This window comes from Numida meleagris, chromosome 2 (assembly GCF_002078875.1).
Source record: "Numida meleagris isolate 19003 breed g44 Domestic line chromosome 2, NumMel1.0, whole genome shotgun sequence".
NCBI lineage: Eukaryota > Metazoa > Chordata > Aves > Galliformes > Numididae > Numida > Numida meleagris.
This window is the reverse complement of record NC_034410.1, coordinates 62,730,310-62,750,465: the sequence shown is the minus strand read 5'-3', so window position 1 is coordinate 62,750,465 and position 20,156 is coordinate 62,730,310. Positions and strand designations below refer to the sequence as shown.

The 20,156-nt window shown below is 46.3% G+C and overlaps 1 long non-coding RNA gene across 1 annotated transcript; it reads left to right on the top strand.

Annotated features, from left to right (window-relative positions):
- Positions 9,470-19,910, top strand: LOC110393445. Its single transcript, XR_002435016.1, has 3 exons — positions 9,470-11,961; positions 12,112-12,276; positions 18,027-19,910. It is a non-coding gene; the product is annotated as an uncharacterized LOC110393445 (long non-coding RNA).

Sequence of the window (20,156 nt, the reverse complement as noted above, 5' to 3'; positions counted from 1 at the left end):
AGGCTTCTCATTTTCAAATAGCTTCCTACCTACTGCATTTAATTAACATTTGGTGAAGTTTAAATATCAGCATCTGAACAATGGATCTGACCTTCCCAAAGAGGACCGCCCCTGCCCCCTCCATGAAACAAAACTGTTTTACAGTTTGAGCACACCACCCCTTCTTTTCATCCCCTGCAGACAAAAAATATTGGAAAACTTGTGGGTTTTGCATGAAGTGGAGATACCCTGCTCTGACCAGCCCTTGTATACCATGCTGTTTCTGGCTGCTGTGCCGACTAGGTGTAACTTGCAGCTGATTTTTTCCCCCTGCAATCCCATACTCTCAGCGAGATGCTGCAGGAGGCCTGAGTCACTCTGTAGGACTTCGTGGCTTCTGCTGGGGACTAGTAAGCATAGGACACGTCAGGGCAGAGCTGTCGCCGGGCCGGGGACATCCAGGAGGTGGCACTGTTAAACTGCTGAGGTTTGCCACGAGTGTTTTTTTTTTTTTTTTCCCCTCCCACCTCCTCCCCCGTAATCTTTTTTCCTGCCTTGAGGATGGCGATACAGCATTGCAAAATCTTGGCTGAAAAAAAATAAATAAATAAACAAACTAAACCTCCGTAAAACAGACGATGGCTTTATGATTGCGGGAGTGTTTCTCCCTCTCACATCAGAACTTTAACGGACTGGCTGGCTGAGATAGAGATGTTTACTCTGCACAAGGTGATGTTATACAACTTTCTCCCTCCAGCAACTACCGGAACTGTTCTGTTTTAACCCTCTGACACCTGGACCCAGCCCTTTCAAAGTCCCTTTTTACTTTTTTTTTTTTCTCCAGGTAGCCTACACCCTTAATTCTCTGTAATGCAGAACACCTACCTAGTGCTGACCTAGCAGGCAAACAACAAAAGCACTTTATCAGGAGGGACGCGTTATCGCTGCTCAGCACCCCAGCTCCCGCTCCCTGAGCAAACAATGGGGGTGGCAGGGGACAGCCACTCTCCTCCGCCACAGCTCCCTGTACCACGGCCACTCCAGCTCCCAGGCATGGGAATGGCACAACCTTACCATTCTGCAAGCAGTTTGCACCAGGACCAGCTGAGTGCTCATTCCTGCTGGGACTCAGTGGGTCCATAACCTCCAGGGAGGAGGTAGCTGTGCTGCAAGACTTGCCAAGACTCTTCTGTTGGCATCTTGATGTCCTAGCAAGGCCCCACAGGAACACAGCTTGTTCACTGAAGGAGGGTGCCAGAACAAGCTACTGCAGTTCATAGCAGTGCTTTTACTCTCAGTGAACTTCAAATTAAGTATAAAGTGGGAAGAGCATTGCTAAAACATCCAGAAATCACCACTCCCAACAGAAATGCAGACAGCAGGTTTCCTTGCAGATCCTCCCAAGCCCCTTTGCAACACTTGCTGCAGCATGAAGCCCCATCATGCAGGAGTCATCGATATTCTTGCAACTATTTCACTGCTTGCAGGAGAAAGATAACCATGAGAAAACATGCTGGATTTTAACACCTTTGACTTGCTCCGTAGCAGTGGAAACAACAGGTGGGAAGAAACTAGCCAGCCATGACCTGCTAGCCCTCCCTAAGATGCATCTGGCAGTGGCTGGAGGGAAATCGGTGGTCAGAGGCCCAGCATGGGAACCGTTCACCTGCACCAATTCTGCTTTCAGAACTTCAACAAGTTCACAAATGAGTGCTGCTCCCCTTGAGCAAAGAGGTCCACAACTGCTCACCAGCCTGTCTTCTTCAAATAACAGCCCAGATGAGTCATAGCAAAGATTGCAGTGCCTGTGTCTTTTTTTAGTGATTTAAAAGTTCTCACGGCCATATTTTCCTCCCTGAAACTTGGCCCTTCTCTACCACAATTGTAAAAACTACCAGCTAAAGTGAGGCTTTGCAAACTATGTGATCCAGGACAGCGGTGCCCAAATTTCTAGCCAGACAGGCCAAAAATTCTTCTCACCATATGAAAGTACTACACATCTGATCCTCCCCTGAACATGACACAGTACATCCAGGTGGAAGAGCTACTCTATGTACATGCCCAAAGTCTCTCAGAAGTCTCAAAATCTCTCCAAAAATCTATCTTTGCTGCAGGCATACATACAAGCCTGCAGCTATCCTGCTTCCCACCCAGGCTATCAGAAGGAGTGGGCATGGTGGCAATGAGTTGATGGTTGGACTAGGTGATCTCAGTGGTCTTTTCTAATCTCAACAATTCTATGTTTTTCCAGGAACTCCTTGAATTTGGTAAGGGAGCTTCCCAAAAGCACTGATTTTCTGGCAACCAGCCCCATTAGCAGCTTTCCCAAGGAGTTGGCAGCCCCTCCTCTCTCACAACAAGGGCTCACACCTGGTCTCTCAATGTAGGAAAGGCCATCATGAAACACAAAAGGGTTGCAGTGCCCCAGCTGCTACCTCTGCCATCACGAGCAACCCTTCAAAGCAGGCACCTCCAAAATAATAGTAGTAATTGCAAGAATCAGTGAGGATCCAGCCACAAGCTTTCTGAACTCTTGAAATGTCCTGCTGGGCCCTTGCTTTTCGGAGTGTATCTAGTGTCGTGCACTAACACAGTGCAAGCGGCATGAAAATAAAAAGCTTCCAGTTAAGCAATCATCTTGATTTGTATCAAAACCACTTTTCCAGCACTTTAAGATTTCGGTGATAAGTATCTCCTTGCACATTAGTGACATATATCCACAGAATGAGGTGATTTCAACCTACGTTAACAAGACGGAGCTCCCTCCTCAGTAACTAGGACAAACGCTAGCTCTGGCATTATCCCATCTGACCTCAGCAGCCAGCCAAAAATGTAGGGAGCGGCAAGTTTCCGTTACAAGCTGATTTGGTAGCTAAATAAGGTGTTCCCTCCATCCCTTACAAAGAATGCATAAATTCCTTCTCTCTACCCACTGTGAGCACAGCAAAGATCAAACAAGACAAAGCAGTGTATTTGCTCACATTCTCACGTCCTTTTTGAAATCCATACCCTGTTTAAAGGCCTCTTCAGAGTGTGACAGCAGCTCCAGCTGCTCCTGCTGCAGGACTCAAGGGCGCTACCAGCTTTGGGTGATTGACCCTTCTCAACCAGAGACTGCTGCCCTGTAGAGAGGAGCTGGACATGGCACACACCTGCTCCCCCAGCCTGGTGCACCAGAAGACTTGTCAGTAGGAGACATTAATACAGCTGCCTATCCCCCACAGCAGATCTGAAGCCTGTTCATTAACAGCTTCAGCTGCCAATGCAAGGCTCAGAAGACTTCTTCCTGAGAATCAGCCTTAGCTTGCTGCCTCTTACTTTCTCACAGTTCCCATCCACAGCTGTGCTTCTCCCATAGGCAAGGATGACAATCCCTGCCATCCCAAAGCAAGTGGCCCCAGCAAGGTGATCCTTCTGGAGGGGGAAAAATTGCTGTTGAGAGCGTGAGGGGTGCAGGAATAATTTTTTGTTTCCCTTGTGGCTCATTTCAGAGTTAGGGAGGCGGAACAGAGGCAGGAGGAGAGACGGATGGTGTGTTCAGCAGCAATTAAGCACTAGGACAGCCTTTTCTCCATCATTAAGAGTACATGATAACTTTACTGATTCTTCTTAATCCTTGTGTATCTGAAAAGTCAGTAATCAGCAGAAACATATGTCACCTGTCAGGAGTGTATGTTTAGGCCTGGGATTCAACCATTTCCATCTTTTGATTTCTGTTAGGGACCTTTTTCTTACTCCCAATATGGAGATTCCCTCTCCACCACCTCTTTCAGTGAGGTTCAGTCTATTCGTGATTTCGCTCCAGTTCATTAATGGCCGCTGCAGAGCTCACTGAAATCAATAGAAAAGAGCCCATTTCACTGATTAAGGTGGGAATTAAATTCTTTCTCTTTCCAAGCAGCCTGGTAGTATTGCTTTCTTCTGAAGATGCCCTTTCTACTTCTGCTCAAATACACAGAAATTAAAATGGAGGAGGTTGAGTCTGATCTGAAGACTGTACTCCAACCTGTGTCTCCCAAAATAAGGAAAGTGACATTTTTAATTGTCATCTTTTGTTTAGATTTTAAGACTGCTTGCAAATGCAACACTATCAGTTCTTCGAGGAACTTCCTCAGGGATTTAGAGGTTTGGGAGAAATGAATGCTTGGGAGGTCGGAGGAAGAAATAGTATGCTTCCTTTCAGGGTTGTTTCTCCCATTGGTTTTAGGAATGCCAAGATGGCTGAACGCAGCCTTCTGTTTTTCTAGAGGATTAAAAATATTTTAGGGCTGAGTACTAAGTGCTCTCGTGCTTTTTGTGGAAAACAAGAGTGCTCAATACTTAGAAAATACCTCTCCTAAACACCAGGCACAGTAGTTTCCCCATCCCAAAGCCAGGATGCGTTTTAGGCTGCTCAAAACCTGTGTTAACCTTTAACAATAAGGGTCTGTTCTGTACATCCTAACAAAAAGGAGAGGGGCACACCCTCTTCTTTTTCCTGTGACTATGATACTAAAGCATTTAAAAATTTTTACAGTGCTCATTTGCACTCTGCATTTAACAGCTGGCACAGAAGGCCCCAAACTATTTTAACTATTGAACTCAGTGAAACACAAGCTGTATGATGAGCAAACTGCTAGCTCCCCAGCTTGCTTCCATTTGAGTAAGTGTTAGAGCTGATAATAAAACACAAAACAAACGACAGTCCTATGAATACTCCCTTAAGTAATATTTGGTATTCCAGAGCTTGAACTTTGTGATAGAGTAATTACTGCTTTGTTTCTAAGGGAAATTGAGGCCAGCAGCACAGCCGGGAATTTCTTACATTTCTGGATGCCCAGCATCCCTCCAGAAAGCAGCTGTCGCGTCCCTGTTTCTCACATCTGTGGGTGACTCAGCTGCCTCAGCCGAGTTTCACCCAGATCCCTCCCCAGGCAGGGCAGGAGCGGCCGTGCCAGCTCCCACCCGCGCAGGCTGGGGCAGCACCAGGCCTTGGAGCTGTGTGAGCTCGCAGGGCCACTCACAGCTGGGCCCAGGTGAGCCATGGGCACGCTGTCAGGGGGCCCTGCCAGGAAACACCGGCGTCTTTCCCAATCACTGCTGGAGCAGACAGCACACAGGTGTGCTATTTAGCTGGCCCGGGTGCGGCTCTCATCCGTCACAGTCAGTCCCTGCGATGCTTTGCCCTGAGTCAGGTGCTGGCAGGCCTCCTGGGATCCTCCATCTCTAGGCAGGCCAGGCAGCAGGGAGACAGGGGCGCACAGCAGTACACCCTGTGCCAGGAGAGCCTCACACCTTCTTTTGGCTAGCATGTGCTTTTATATGAGGGAATAAACTGGGTCTAGAATCAAAACAGGGTTTGTACTGCTTGGCTAAGCATGCACAAGCCCATTTGAATGCACTTATGTGAGCTGACAACTGGTTTTTATCTGGTTAGCGCTCATCAATTAATTACAGACCAGCGTGTCCACACCATGATTTCTCTGTGCTTTAGCCAAGTCAATTTTCCAAAACAACTTTAACTAACCCAGGCGCAGCTGAATTGTAGAAATGTATTTCATGATCTGGGACACCAGAGCACAGTCCGGAGGACTCGGGCACACTGGACACATAAATGGGGTCTTTCAAAACTCGTTGCAGAAACTTGCTGCGGCTGCTTACCATATCCATGCCCTCCACAGCCCTGCCTGTGGGGACTACTGCACCCCACAGCAATTCTGGGGAGAGGGGTACATGCCCGTCTTTTTTTCCTTCAGGTTAGAAGCTGGTACACTGAGCTTAAGCTGCTGGGGAAGGTTTGTGCTAAGGGCCCAGCTTGCAAAAAGTAGGTAACAAACAGCTGAGGAGCAGTAGCATCTTAAACAGCTGCAGCTGTTTCCCCAGTGAACGTGATTCAGAGCCTCAGCGCTCACAAGCTGAAGCTTAGAACATAGCAACAATTCTTGCAAAATATTTTGCTTCTTGACTTTTTTTTTTCTCCCCCACACAACTTTTTAACCTCTTGGTGCCTATGCTGAGTCCATACCTAAAATAGGTTTCAGGGTGGAACATACTTGCCACTTGATCCGTGGCTTGCTAAATTTAGCCAAACACAGACTGCCTGTAGAGATGGTTCTCTTGAAATGTCAGTAGCCACACAAAAGGTTGCCAGTGTCGTCCAGGAAGTGGGACACCACAGCAGTTATATTTTTTACTTAAAATAATAATAAAAGAAACTTTCATACTCTGTGGAGAGGCAACCATAAATTCGATTCCCAAAAAAAAAAAAAAAAAAAAAAGGGAGGGGGAAGGACAGACTTCAGTAAAGCAGCGGAGAGCCAGAAGAGAACTTTTGTATTTAACATATGTAGAAGAGATTAACTCTTTGAGTGGAGTCACTGAAAGCTGAAAAAGAGAATAACCTGTTTCAAGTGGTTGTAAGCAATAAAGTAAGAGAGAGTTAAAGTACAAAACAGACTTTTGATCTAGAGGAAGGGAAGATGTGGAAGAAAAAGAAGAATACACCGGCGTAACATGCAATTCCATCTTCTTAAGTTACCAAGCATTTGATGTCAGCATCTGATTTTGTAAATACATGACTTCTGAAGAAGCATCAAATACACAACAGCTCCTCCATCCAGTGAGGTACTGGGATCCAGGGAAACCCCAGTGCCTCATCCTAGGGAAACCTTCCTTAGATCTTTGTTGGGGAGACACCAGTGACTAGTAAAAGAAATAAAAAATAAATAAATAAAAACTGCCTGGCAACGGTACTTTCATGGTCAGGAAAGCATCAAGGAGTGTGAAGAAGCTCCTGTAGACAAAGGGAATGCCAGCTCAGCTTGCCTCCGTAAGAGAGAGAGCACTAGAGGCAGCACATCCAGCCATCTCATCTCCACCTCCATAATTCCTAAAGAAATAAAAAAACACAAGAACTACTAGCAAGGCCAAGCTCAAACTGTGTTTCTTGCCTGCTCCAGGGCCAAATATAACGGTAATGAAAATGGTGGTTTGCACCAGCTGCTGCTTCATCATTCGATTGAAAGCAGGTGAACAACTCACTTTGCCCCAAAGGCAAAGGACTGCTGAGCTTACCTCATTAGCTCCACTTTGCAAAGCCCCCTGCCTCCCCAGGCTGACTGTCTGCCTGGACTCTGCCTTACAGCTTTGAAATGATCCCTTTCCTCCATCAGCGTGTAAGACTAGTCACCTGCTGTATGTTCAGGCACAGGATGAACTGAATGCTGTGAACTCAGCCAAGTTAAGGGGGGGAGGCGTGTAAAAGCAGATGCAATTAAGTGCTTGTTAGCATACAAAATCATCATGGTTCCCTCCCAAAGCCTATGGCAAAGCTGAGCAGGACTAGACTGGTCCAGGGGCACTGTGGTTCTTGTTCCAGGACATGCACAAAAATGGAGGGCCCAAAACCCAGGGTGAGGTGAAGAAACACCCTTGTTATGGGGCCCAGAGAGGAAGCTGGGATATAGGTACATCTAGGCTGGAGAACTGGCATGCTGTGTTGGCACAGGCAGTATCTCATGTCTGACTGATACTGCTGTCAGCAAAATGTGATACTGCACCCTCCTCTTAAATACAGCCCCCAGCCTATTTGATGCCTCTGAAGAATAACCTGTTGCATCTCAAATCTGCTAACTGTCTGGGTAACAAAGAGCTGTTTTCAAGGCTAAGATGCCTGAACTTTTCCTCTCGGAGAGTAAGATAAAGGAAAGAGGGATTAACTGTGAAAAATGCATGTATATGTAGAAATAGAGCTGTTATTCAATGTCGTGCAACATCTTCCTATTTGAGGAGCTGCCTGACTCTTGAGATAAATAAGCTCTTGGCTGTGGGAAGGGATAATGCAGGGTTTTCAACAGCAGTGGGACAAGCAAGTGTTCACTGTGCAACCAGTGGTACAGATGCTGCAGCATTTTATCACCAGCATTTTGCAGAACTCTCCATAAACTAAACTGTTTTCCTACTTGCCCAAAGTCATGGGTAATTATCTTCATATCCAATATAAATTAGCAAGATGTGGGTGTCACTGATACTGGGACAGTGTAACTTGCATCATTTCTGGCATTCGTTGATCTGTAAAACAATTCTAACTACATGTAGAGAATTATTACAGCAGGAAAAAGGGGAAGATGCATGATTAAAACAGATGGGTGGAGCTGACAGCATCACAATTGTGCTGAATCATCTTTCCTATATTTTACATTTTAAGCTTAGGCTCTTCTCGTCTCCACCACTAGATATCCTTAGGGTCAACTGAAGATCCCACAGGTCTATAGTTTCATATGCCAACAAGGAAGCAACATCAACACATTCACTTTTTTTTCATCTTGCTTAGTCCTGATAACTGTGGCACAAAACAGAACACTCAATTGAGTCCCATGGAGATGCTCACCAGGGTAAAAGTTGCGTGCTGAAAGGGAAGCAGGGCCTTTACTCTTAATTAATTCTTACTTAACACAAATATCTAGCAATCAGTTGGATGAAAATCTCTCTTTGTTTAACATTAAACAGCTGCTGTTCCATTAGTACCTGAGTAAGCTATTAATCTGAGTTCCCAAAGGAAGACCTCCAGCAAGAAAAATCTGAAAGAAATATCAGATCTTAAAATCTATGGCTCTTGGGGAATCAGGAGCACTTTCTTTTCCAAAGCTTTAAGGAACTTTACACAGTCGCGCAATCTTCAAATTCAGAATTCCCGGGTGGGGGCTTCCACTTCGCACAGCTAACCGCAGCAGCAAGCTGCATGGATGAATAAACTTCCCTGCCAGAGTGCAGGGGTAAACCCAGCATGGAGCCACGAGGCAAAATCTTAGCTGCTACTAACAGATTTGTGGACCTGCAGACATCCACTCGTAAGAAATGGCCCTGAAGCATCATCCTGGATCCTTGAGTTCTAGTGGACCAGAAAGCTGAGGCAGAGCCTTTGGCTGCAAGGCTCCTGTTGCTGGTGTAAATCTCACTGTCTGTCAAGAACAGAGAGAACTGCCCAAGCCATGACAGCATTAGTCAGGTCACACTACTGCCTTGGCCGGCAGTGGGGTATAACAACTATCATTTAGTCCAGCGTTATCCTCATTAAGCCTCTGCCATGCAATTTGCTAGTTCAGCTAATCTGAATTTGCTGCGGGTATCTGAATGCAAAATAAGCACTTTCCCCTCTTTAATTATAATCTTTATGTTTTGTGATTTAGGTTGCTCCTGTCATTGTTTGCAAGAAAAGATGGGGTTGCATAACAGTGTGTAACACGATACAGCTGCAGACAGGGCTGCTCAACCAGTGCAAGCCCAAATAGAAAACAGTTTCTGTTAACCAGCAGCTGAACAGCAGGGAAATCTCGCCCAGCCCTTTTCCTCTGGTAGGGGCAGGGGAAGGCCTGTGGGCTGTCCCTTTGCCCTGTTTATATCCCATTTATTACAGCCACCAGCCTCTTGGCAGGATTCAACAAAATTCTCTCTGGTGGGTCCTGACTAAGATAGGAAGCCAAACTGGTTCTGTTCAGAGTGCCATTTTTGATGGGAGTGCTGGCATGTTTATTTTAAGAAAATGGGAAAGTCAACCCAACAATTTCACTTTTCATTCACCTACTGTCAAACCTTGTAGGTCTCCCTCAGGCAAAAATCCAACCTGTGTCAGCAGGACTGTTGGGTTTGTCATTTTTTTTTCTTTTTTTTTTTTTTTTAAAACGAGGCCTGTAGGATCCAGTCCAGCAACTCTTCAACCATCATGTTCAGGGATTAGTCTGTACTTGACCGGTTTCTCATTCTTCTGAGGCAAATTCTGTAGAAAGAACGGGACAGTGCTGCACCAAACAAGCATAAATGCTTTCCCTGTTTGCTTCTGGGGCCTATGTGAGCTTCTGAGATCAGAGACTGGGACCAAATTTTCTTCTTGCGTTCTTCAGTGTAGTTCCTCTGAAGTCACTGCTACCAGATAAGCTGTGTAGCATAGCACAGCCTTATGTGGCCACTTGGATTGAGTGGCTTATTTTTAGCTCAAACCTCCACCTTAAGTGATGCCAGTTTTAATAATCCATCCAGTACAGCCTTGGTGGTACCAGCAAAACTCCCGCTGCACAAGGTGCTATGCTCGGACTGTTAAACAGAATACAGTAGAAGTCAGACAAAAGCTTGAAAATGTTGCAGAATTGTGTGTGTGTTTAGACCAGTTTGTCTGGCACATTGCATCCTAGGGTATGTTTTAGGGGAAGAAGCTGCACAGATGTAACCATTTTTTGCAACCAGTGCAACTTCTGGGGTAAAAGCTACACTGCCACTTGCTGGTTTCACTGTTCTCCCCAGAATAGAAGTTTTAGGTATGTTGACTTTTATCCTGGAATATGAGGTGCAGGATTTGTCAAATGAAATGAACAGCTGCACATACTCTTTGTTGCACAGAAACAGCCTGGGGAATGTGGAAACTGATGAGTGCTACTAGATATAGAAAGACCACCTGAAAACCCCATGGGTGCCAGTTCACCATTACAAAGATGTGACCTGGAAATCCTTCTTATACATGGCTCAGTATGTTGCACGGACCTATAATGGAAGCTTACAAAAAGCAACTCATCGTCTAACAGAGCAGTTTTTCACCTGGTGCATGCCCAAACCTGATCCAAGCACATCCCATAGCACCTTGGCTACCAGATGTGAATTGCTATTAAACCAACTGCTGCCTACATTAGTTGGGAACATTGCTTACTAAGTATGTTCAGATTTCTGGTTGTCTTGCACCTAGCTATTATCTGATCTTAAAAAGCTACCCAGCATTCCCCTGCCAGTGAAGGCAATGCAAGTGTCTCTGTGACAGAAAAGCAGCTTTCTGCGGATCGGGTAGGTCTGCAGGACATCATTCTCAGCTCAGGAAGCAAGAGAGGAGATTGAGAGCACAAAATAGCATCTAGAAAACAGCCAGCTAAACATATGACTTCTATGCCAGTTCAATTTCCTTGGGACTTTCCCAGCATTTTTACCCCAACTGTTTGCAATAGTGAAAAAAAAATGTTGAGATTCAAGATTTCTTTTTCTGGCCCAGGCATCCTAATAGTTCTTCAGCCTGGCTGCAAAACTACATAAACAAGGATGAAATTCTGGCCCGTGAAATTCATGGCAAAACTCCCACTGATCTGAATGAAGCCAAACGTTCACCCCCACCTTCCAAAATGTACGCACTCAGATTTAAAATACATTTTACAAATACAGCTTTAAAATGTTCTTTCCAGGGCTGGATAGAAGAAGGAACATCAAAGAGTGCAGCCTTGCTGTTTTCATTAAACTTTCACCAAGTTTGGCTATCTGTGATGAAACAACAACAGTTGTGATCCTGCGTTCTCATTGAGATTGTTATCAAAATTAGCAAAAGCAGTTAAGTCAGAAGAGTGAGAAAGCTGTGAATGAAGTTCGGCTCCAGCTGCTGGAACTTTCCTCCAATGCTGCTTGTTTGTCTCCTTAACTACAATTCATCTTTCCTTTTTCCCTGTTGCTTACAACCTCCAGTCCTCAGTAGGATGCTAGATTCCTTGGCAAAGAGATGCAGGCTGTGTCCATTCTTCACACTCCACTGATCATTAACTCATCTGCAAAAATTCCTTCCAGATATCTTACATCCTCCCTTCTGTTGCTGCAATGCAGCAGCGTACCTCCAGACTGTCTTTGGTATTTTATTTTTGTGTAGAAAGCCATAGGAACTTCAGGACGTGTGATGAGCACCAGGCTTTCCAGAGAGCCCATGCTGTTCGAGGAAATGCTCTTGAGGGAGCAGCAGGCTGTACCTTGCCCATAGATAAGCAGCGGCGAGCAGTTCTGCAGTGAACCGCGTGGTCTCCACTCGGTAAGAAATGTAATCCCTCTAAGTCAACAAGGTAGGCAGGGCACCAATAGCTTTCTCAGAACAAAACAGACATTATTACACCACTGGTAGTAAAGCAACAGAAGTTGACAGTACACGTCTCCATTACCACAGTAAAGCCGTTCACAAATACAGCCGTCTGAATCCTCTCCAAGTGTTTGGTAAGTCCAGTGTCTCTCCAATGTTCTGGAGGTCTCCTGCAATCTGCAGAAAGCTGTTGGAGTTCAAAGGCTGCACTGTTGTTTTCCTTCTCTGTCCACCCTCTAAATCACAGCTAAAGCAATTAGGATAGGAAAGTACTTTCCTAACAGGAATTAAGCGGGATGCAATGTGGCAGAAGAAAGTTGCTCCAAGGATGGGTTTTACATTGAGTGAGAGGAAGAGACATTATGCCATGAGGAGCTGTAAAAAGATTTCTCCAGACTCTCTCTACAGACGTGTCCCATGCTACAAAATTGCTGGAATAGAGCTCTGAGGTAAGCCAGTTTCTTTCACTGAATGCACAAAACCCGTGCTCTCACAGCGCTCACAGCCAGCCAGCCATAAGAGGGCAGCAGGAATCCAACACATACAGCAAAGGGTCCCTTTCTGATGCAGGATGTCCAGACAAGCATAACTTATTGGGCAAAGCAAGAGAAGAGGTATTTAAAAAAATATATTAACTCTCGCCTTCAAAAAGCAGTGTTAGCCAGGCACCTTCCCACAGGCAGTGCAGCCACATACCATCCTATGCCAGGAAGAAAAGTGTTGTAATGTCTCATCCTGAATGAGCCATCCGCCATCCTGCCCAGCTTTTATCCTGGAGATATATGAAAGAATTATATTTCTGGCAAACTTCCTGACTTAACAGCTGAATGGAAGTCCTTTGTGAAATACGCATTCCATGGCTTGCCCTTAGCCTCACGTAATGAAAACAGAAAAGGAGGGGGGAAAAAAGCACTGAAACATATAAGCCAGGATACTCGTGACTGCAACGCAGATCCGTGAAAGCCAGCCCTGCCACCTCAGCATGGTCCTCGTGGCTCTGTGTGATTTGGTCCCAAGGCGTATGGCCCGGCTTCTGAGCAGCAATGTGCTCAGAGCTGTGCTGGCACAGCGTCCTGAAAGCAAGCAGCAGTGTTTTCCTTGGGGGCAGAGGCGTTTGGCCGCTCCCATCCCTGCCAGTGCTTCTGCGGGAGACAAAGCCTCACACTGATGCAGGACAGGCAGTGCCTCTCCATCCTGCTCACGTGGAGGTGAAGTCTCCTCACGCTGTGAGCATATGACCCAAGGTGGAAATAAAACTGGCAAGCCACCAGTGACTCGGCTCCCATCACCAAGAGCAACTCAGGCTCACGCTGCCAACATTTTTAGGCAGCGAGGTCTGAGGGGAAGTCGGGAATTCAACATACAGCACGACGGCAGTGATTTCTAGCGACACACACCCTGGGGGAATCTTCTCAGGGTTGAATCCAGGGGCCAGCCACGCTTTGTACCAGGGACAAAATGTGCACAGTTTTGTGGGGACATGCCAGTCAGCTGGCCAGAGCCATATGCTGCTGCCACAGTGCTGCCAGTGCTATTCAGTCCATCCCCACCAGGCCAAGCGGCCATCTCCTTCCGCAGCCTGAACCTCCATGTCCAAAGGGAAATCTTTCTGAAATCTCTCCTTCCCCAGCCACAAAGCAAAGCCAGCCACCCACACCTGGTTCTTCTTCCCTCTCCAGGCAGAACAGAGGCTGCTATGGCTGCAGCCAATGGGCTGGTGGAAGCCCTGTGAGGAGGTCAGCTCAGGCCCAGCAGGCACCCAGCTGTCCTCCTCAGGGGAGCCTGGACATGCTTGGAGACAACATGGCAGAGGGCAGGGCCCTGCCTGTCCCACAGATCTGCAGGCCTGGGTGAGACACTGGGGCAGTTTGCCCAGAGATGATGTGAATTCCCTACCATTGGAACCGTTCAAAAAATTGGGTGGGATGGGCCCTTGAGCATCCTGATTTGGTGGGAAGTGTTCCTGCCTGTGGCAGGAGAGTTGGACTAGTTGATCTTTATAGGTCTCTTCCAGCCCAAACCATTTTGTAATCCTATGATTTATGGAGGACAAGTTTATTATGCCCGCTCACTTTTGTGTCAGCATTGTCCTTTAACTTAAATAGCTCCTCTTCCTCCTCAGTGCTAACCTCCAGGATGTATTTATAGAGAGCGATCATATCCCTCTTTCAGCTTTCCTGGTGCTGGACTAAATAAGCCAAGCTCTTTCAGTCTACTTTTATAACACCAGCTCTCCAACGCCCTAATCCTCCCGCAGCCTTTCTTTGCACCTGTTCCAGTGTGAATCAATCTTTTTTGAAAGTGAATGACCATAACTGCCCAGCATTGTGTGCATGGCATGTCACATTGCTTTTTACAACAGAATTAGTATTTCCCTCTCCCGAGCACAGACCCTCTGCATTGGGCAGCCAGGGATCTCCCTTGCCTCTTTCCTTACACAGTGATAATGAAGCACACAAGATAAGCTGAGAAGCATCATATTTACACAGCCACAACAATTTTTTGGGAGCAATGCTGTGGACAAGATTTTTAAATGTTCACAAGCCAGAAAAAAAAAAAATTCAAAATTCTTTCTCTGTGACAATCTTAGACTTGAAAACCTGTCAAACTGAATATGGAAAAAATAATTGTGGAAGGGCTGTGTGGAAAAGGAGACTCATGAAAACCATTCACAGATGGTAAAATTATTCTTCCAATGGCAGAGCTAAGTAAGATGTGTGCTGTGAAGAGCATACGATGGCCATTGTCCCACATGCCTTCTGTGGTGTCCCTGTGTGCCTTTGTCACCATTCCAGGGTTGCTGCTGTGCTTCTTTATCTTGCAGCATCCCTTCTGACACCAACCGTGATCACTCCCAGTTTTGCCATCTTTGATCCTCTCATGCACAACTGGTGAAGGCAGCCAGTTTTCTCTCCACACACGCTGGATCCTGAACGTGTAAACACTGTTTCTTATAGCAACTCGAGGGTTTCTCTGCACTCCTGTTCTCCACAGTGACCAGTTATGTGATGCAGCCACAGCCCAGATATACTGCACCAGAGCTCCTATCACATCTGTCCAGACAGCTTCGTTACTTTCAGAGCCCCCAAACACCAGATGCCTGCACTGATAAAGGAGGATGGCTGTTCCACATACTTTCAGCTACTCTCTTTTTAATATCCACTAGGATGTTTCAAAAGGCTGGAAAAGTCCTGCAATGTGTGCACCCTGTACAGAATTTGGGAGGATACAGGGAAAAGAACTTGAGTCCAGCTTCCTTGAGACCTCCCTGCTCTAGGAAATTATCCTAGTGCCATCAAAAAAAAACAAAAAAAAGTTTAAGAGTAATGCTACAAAGCCACAAATCTTCAGGTCCTTCAGTTGCATCAGCCCAGGCATTTTTCTTGTCCCATTTGTTTTCCGTGCTGGACGGATCTTGTTTGTTTGTGGAAGGTGACCCGGGGAAGTGCACGCTGACCTGCCAAGAGGATGCCGAATGCCATGCAGACATCCATGCCCAGCCTGCCCTGCTGCTGGTCACTAGGGGCCACTCGCAGTGCTGTCAAGGAGCAGCCAGCGGCTGTGTCTTGTCACTGTCCTCCCCTCCCTGCCCTGCCTGCTGCCCTGCTCACTGGAGCTGAGCTGGGAACTGGAGGGGAGAGCTGGAAGGGAGGCAGCTGGCAGGGAAGAGGAGCAGGGCCGGTGCTGACTGGGATGGTGGGAGGACTGGGAAGGAGGGGAGCTGAGGCTGGGAGAGGAAGAACAACATGCTGCTGCAAGTCCTCCCCCCATGACAACAGAAGAGAAGAAAGCTGATTGCTGACAAGGAAGATTAGGAGGCCCTCCCTTGCTCATGCCAGCCCATCCCTGCAGAAAATTGCAGCCTTGGTCCTGCCATGAGACCCTCAGTGGAGCAGAGAGCTGGACAATGGTGTGGGAATGGAGGGTCTTTGGATGTGCTGCACAACCATTGTACATCCAGGTGTCATTTCCTCAAATTCCAGGTGGAGGTAGCAGCCTCAGGGCCTTCAGAAAGGGAGGATCCATTGGGGAGAGAGAAAAAGGCAAAAAAGGAGGAGGTGCTGGGAAAAGCAAAGAGCAAGTGAGGCCAAGACAGGCCCTTGCCCCCAGAGTGTCCCAGCAGACAATTCTGAGACACTCTCCTTAATATAGCACCATCTGCCCAGCTATTTTCTCCTCTGGCTCATGTACAGTGATCTCCACATTACAATCAGCGTGGCTGGCATACTTGAGCTAGCTGCAGCCTTGCGAGGTCAGGCAGGGAGCAATCGCCGCATATGCACAGCAGCAAGGATTTCAGCCCCAGCTCTCCCAGCTCCTGAGCAGTTTCTGCCGAAGCTCGTGCTGCTCCCTCTCACCTGCTTTGATCTGTGCTGGCTCCATCAGCCAGCATGGGCTGCACTGAACCCATTGCTAAGCAGCCTGGTCGTTGGAGAGAGCGGATTCATGCAGCAGGGGCAGATATCTCAGGTAAAGAAGAACAGGTACACAGGGCACTGAGCTGAGAAACAGTTTGGCAGCTCTCATGATTTTGTCCCAAGTCCCATTATTCTGTGTTTTTTCATCACACCTCAATACCATCTTGCAAAAGAAGCAAGTAAGAAGAATGTGACATCTGTGGTTTGCTGTTTATTTATTTCCCCAAGCCTTGTGGTTTTGAAGATAAGCTCATTTTTCTCTGATTCAGGAGAGTGGTAGGAGGGATATTAAGACACAACACTTGCCTGCTCACAGAGGGTGTGCTTGCCTACATCTTTTTTGTCTTTTTATTTGTTTTATCTATGCAGACTTTGTGCTCTCTGATGCAGAAACAGGACTTCACCTGCTTCTGTGTTTACCCTGCACCTCACAGAGTTTAATCTGCCACGCAAATAATAATTACAATTATTTTTATGGCTGAGAAAAGCCTCATTTTTCTTTTCCCTACAATGGGTATGACAGAGGGAAAGGCTGGGCAAAGTTTGTGAAACACTTGGTGCTGAGTGCTGATTCCTCCATCTTTTAGCCCAAGCTCCTGAGAAAAGAGAGAACTCCTGAGAAGAGAGGGAATTTGCTGGGGTAGTTCCAGCAGGGACCGAGGGCTTGCCTGGCACGGCAGAGGCCTGCGCGTTCCCTGCAAATATAGCATCCGTTGACTTGCACTGAAACCAAACCCAGCGATACATTTCCTCTCATATGAAGTAATCCTATAGCACAAATCAAGATTAATTGACATCCTCGTGTCTACCACAGCTGCACAAATGGTCGGTACAGCACAAATGGGGCCTGTTCGCTAATCGTGAAGTAGCTAAGAGCAGACCTTGGATTACTGTAGTCTATAGTAATATATCACTTTCCATAAAAAGAAAGGAACATTGTGCTCTTTCCCAAAGCTGTTTTGCCCCAGCTCATCAGTTGCCCAGCAATCGCTCTGCTCTCCTAACACTTGCATGGCAGAAAGAGTGGTTTTTAATCCCCCAGAAGTTCTGCTGTGCTCAACTGAAGCAAAAGGAGCAGAGGCAAGTGCGTGGGGGGAGAGGTTGTTCACAGCGGCAAAAAACTGCAGCATGAGGGGAGTTTCCAGAATATCAGAAGTCAAAAGACCAGCTTCTCCTTTGTAATGGCCTCAAAGAGCTCTGCCCTAATGGTGATCAGGAAAACACATGACAGGCAAGAGCAGCCTCTGCTCTCTGCAGAAGAATCTCATCTGTCTCTGAACAGTCAGACCTGCTGCTGAGTTACGGCTCCATTTCAGTTATAGCAACCTTTTAAGGCACACAAGTTCTCATATTGTGAAACTAGTCATTTCGCAAACTGGCTAAAGTTTTCAGTCATTTTGCAAAATGCCACGAGGTAGTAGGCATACACATTAAATCCTCACCCTCTGGCTATTAGTAACTCACTCACTCAATGAGAGATGTAGAACTATTCTTATGTTCATTTCTACAACCAGGCAATCTTTTGTAATTACTTATAAAGCTGGACACCAACACCGTCTGTCACTTGACAGAACTAACTAATATTTTCACAACGGAGAATTGTAACATCATAGAATCATCATCATAGAATCTTTTGAGTTGGAAGAGACTTTTAAAGGTCATCTAGTCCAACTCCCTTGCAACAAATCAGGACATCTACAGCTAGATCAGGCTGCTCAGAGCCCCGTGACATTAGCCATCACACTTCAGTCTCACCCGTAACATCTGCCTCTGTCTTGCAGAGCTCCGGCCTGCAGCAGCAACTCCATTACCCAAGCCAGCCTTCCCCAAGTGAACATTGATCAACTGTCTGAATCCATCATAAAAGTTTCTTTCTGTTACCAGCCTCACCACCAGGAAAACTGAAGGAATGGTTACCAGAAAAAAAGACAATGCATTTTAAGAAGACCAAGAGAAAAAATATCTAAGTTCCCAACATACAGGATGGGGAGGTTTAGACTGGATATTAGGAAGAATTTCTTCATGGAAAGGGTGGTCAAGCATTGGAATGGGCTGCCCAGGCTAGTGGTGGAGTCCTCATCCCGGAGTTATTAAACAAATGGGACTGAGTAGTTTAGGTTGATGGTTGGACCTACTGATACTGAATGTCTTTTTCAATCTAAATGATGCTATGATTTTACAGAGAATCCACTGGCTAGGTGCAAGTTCTTCAGGGCAGGATCAGGGTCATGCACTGAATGTCAGCCAGTACCGCAATATCATTATGAAAAAGGCAAACAACATGCTGGACTTATAAACAAGAGAATAGCCCTCAGGACAAGTGAGGTAATACTTCCACCCTGAGGACTGCTACCCTGTTTTGGACACAAAAACACCAACCAACTGGAAAAGGTCCAGAAGAGAGGAAGGAGAAGTAAGAGGTCTAGAAAACAGTCATTGAGAAAGGACTGGAAGAAGTCCATCCATCCAGGAATATCCCAATCTATACAAAGTTGCTGGAAGTGCGGTCACCCACAGAAAAGTTTATTTTTGATAGCCGCAGTGTACCAGGATGCCCAGAGTGCCAGCATTCACACAAGTAGTGTGACAACCATGCCAGGCAGTTTGTGAATGTCTCCAGCTTTCAGTTGCTTTGTGTGGCAACTGAGAAGTGAAATCAAGCAGTGAGAAGAAATGTCTGTGATTCCTGTCACAAGTTGTCCAAACTTTTAGTCATTTCATCAGGAAAACGGTTTGCAAAGTTAAAGAAAACTGTAGTTATTCCACGAAATTATTTAACAGGATGACTAACATATATATGAAAATACTTTTAAAAATTAATCTAGCCAATTGGTGATATTACCCTGTCATAACACCTTGCTGCTGGCAAACACAGAACCAGTGAAGACTAAGAACTGCAGCACTCTTGCTTTGCAGAAGGACAGAAGACACTGAAAGCTGCTTTCCATGATTTGACCGCTGAAACCACAGGAGCCTTTGGTCAAAAGGAGATCCAAAATTAAATTTTTTTGAGTTCAAGCCTGCTGCTCTCTCAGTCACCATTGACACATTCCCATTCTTGTTTACCCACCAGTACATGTTGCACGTGTACCAGCCGTGTACATGTAAGTAATGTAAGCAAAGTAATGCTAAATAAATGCAAAGTAATGTACATGTAAGCAAAGTAATGCTAAATCTAGTCACCTTTGACCTTGCAGGGACATTCAGATTCAGAGTCTGAGTCGTGACTGAAGTCACATCCCACATCAGCACCCACAGTCAGCGTGAGATTGAGGATTGCCTTTCCTTACTGCCTCACCTAGTGCGTAGGCACAAAACAGGCGTAGAAAAAAATATATATCAATAAAAACATCCAGTTACTATAGCACAGGGCAGAAAAGGCCTGGTTGCTCTCTGTTCAAATCCTTGTTTGGCTGGAGGCATGTGTGCACCACTTTCATTTCCTCTCCTCCTCGCTTGCTCTCACACACGCAATTTCCCTGGAGTAGGCTGCCTGGCACTCCTCATTTCTGACTACAGCAAGTGGCCTTTCTAATACACACACACACAAAAGAAAAAAGCTGACAGAGTCAACCTTATCCCCAGCAGCTCCCCTTTGGTGCCAGCCAGTCCCTCTGACCTGGGCTGCTTCATGCACAGCAGATCAGCAGTATGCAAGCTGGGAGCTGGCGGTGCAGGGGATAGTGCAGCACCCAAGCTGGAGAGGATAAAGTTAACCCAGCTCCATCTGCACAGCCTGAAGGGTAGACGGATTGCTGTGCAATCCCAAATTTCCAAGCCTGCTGGTCAGCCTCGGGATGAATCCCCAGAGAAATCTGGAAAAATAACTGATTCCATAAAAGTAGCCTATCGGTGCTAACATCCAAAATCTTTTTCCTCCATTTATGCTGACAGCTGATAGGGTCTCCCTG